Source organism: Myotis brandtii, unplaced genomic scaffold (assembly GCF_000412655.1).
Source record: "Myotis brandtii unplaced genomic scaffold, ASM41265v1 scaffold207, whole genome shotgun sequence".
NCBI lineage: Eukaryota > Metazoa > Chordata > Mammalia > Chiroptera > Vespertilionidae > Myotis > Myotis brandtii.
The window spans coordinates 552207-553967 of record NW_005357736.1 but is presented as its reverse complement, the minus strand read 5'-3'; positions in this window follow the sequence as shown (position 1 = coordinate 553967).

The following is a 1761-nucleotide window of genomic DNA, read 5'->3' as shown; positions in this document are numbered from 1 at the left end:
GCAGTCAGAGGCCAAGGGACCTTCCAGCAGGGGTTCGGCCTCATTCTGCAGCGCCGGGGCCTGGCTGTTCTGGGACCCAAGTCATGTTGTGACTGTCCGTTCTCAGGGTCCTGGCCCCGCCTCTAGCCAACACTGGGGTGGAGCGCGGGCAAGTTGGCATGACAAAGGCCTACCCACCTCAGACCCAGACCCTGGCCCGTCTTCTGGCGAAGTCTGGGAGCTGGCAGACCATCTTACAGGTCAAGGGTCACCTATGAGAAGAGGTCCTGCCCTGGCCGATTAGTTCAGTTGGTGAGAGTGTCACCCTGATACGCCAAGGTTGCAGGTTCGATCCCAGTCAGGGCACGAGAATCAACTGATGAGTGCGTAAACGAGTGGAACAACAAATCTCTCTCTCTCTCTCTCAAATCAATAAATAAAAAGTGTAGCCCTAACCGTCTCTCTCATCGATGTTTCTGGCTCTCTATCTCTCTCCCTTCCTCTCTGTAAAAAATCAATAAAATATATTTAAAAAAAAAAATAAAAATAAATAAATAAAAAGTGTAAAGAAAGAAGAAGCAGTCCTGTGGTTGTGTGTGCTCGCTGCCTTCCTGCCTCTCTTTCCTGGACAGTGTCTGTGCCCCGGGTGTCCCTAGACGCACACCTGGAGACAAAGGTGCAGGTGCCTGTCGTCACTGAAGGAGGTGAGGCCAGGAAGCAGCAGCAGAGACTCGGCCAGGAGAGGGGAAGCAGCTGGGAAAGGTGTGTCATTGAGCAGGACAGCACCGGGGACCCAATCCCGCCGGGCCCGTGTGGGACATGGGCCTCCCGTTACGCCCCAGAGTGTGGGCAGAGCCTTGTCCGTGAGCAAAGCGCCCGCAGCCACTCGCAGAGGCTGGCGGCTGGAGAACCTGCCCGGAAACGGTGGTCCAGGTCAGCGGCAGATCCTGGCCAGGCTGCTGTGCTTCCACTCCACTGGGCCCCGACTCGCTCACCACTTAGGGAACTCTGTCCCCTTCCTCCTCGGGTGGCTCACGCTGCCCTACAGCCCCCCGCACAGCGCCCGCTATTCCCTCTCCAGGCCCCTTCCCCTCTCCTTTCCCGCAATGAAGCACTGGAAAGCCTCCCATCTTTAGAGACCTCCCAGCACCCCAAGTCCCTCCAGCCTCTCCTTCCTCCCTCCAGTCAAACTCCCGAAGCCATCTGTTCTCACGGCCCCGCCACCTCGGTATCTGCCCCTCATGTCTGCTGCCACGGCTCCCCCAGAACGGCTCTTGCCACAGTCACCATGGAACACCCTGCAGCTAAAACTTCAGGGGCCTTTGTCTCAGCCGAAGTGTCCTGGGATCCTGGCGACTCCGGCTTCCGCCGGCTGCTGTGCTGCCTCTCTCCCCTTCATCCCCAGGAAGCGGCCCCCCAACATCCGCCCTGGCCTTTCTCCTCTGCACACAGGCCGCCTCGGGCTGGGTCCCTCCCGGGCCACTGGCCTCACTCGCACCCAGATCTCCACCAGGTGCCTCTGCTCAGGTGGACAGGGCCTGGGGCCATCGCTCAGGGCCACGGAAGATGCCGGACGCAGAGCCGGGTGGACTCGGGGATGACCCTCATCCCCTCCGATCCCAGGTGCGCCTCCGGGGTTGGTGCCCGCCGAGTCCAGCTCAGGCCAGACTTGGCTCTGATGGCAGCTCCCCGAGGTCCGTCTGGGACAGACCGGCACCCAGAGGCCGGGACCAGCCTCCTGGCGTCTCAGAGCCCTCGCCCCGGCCCCTCCTCTCCGCCCGG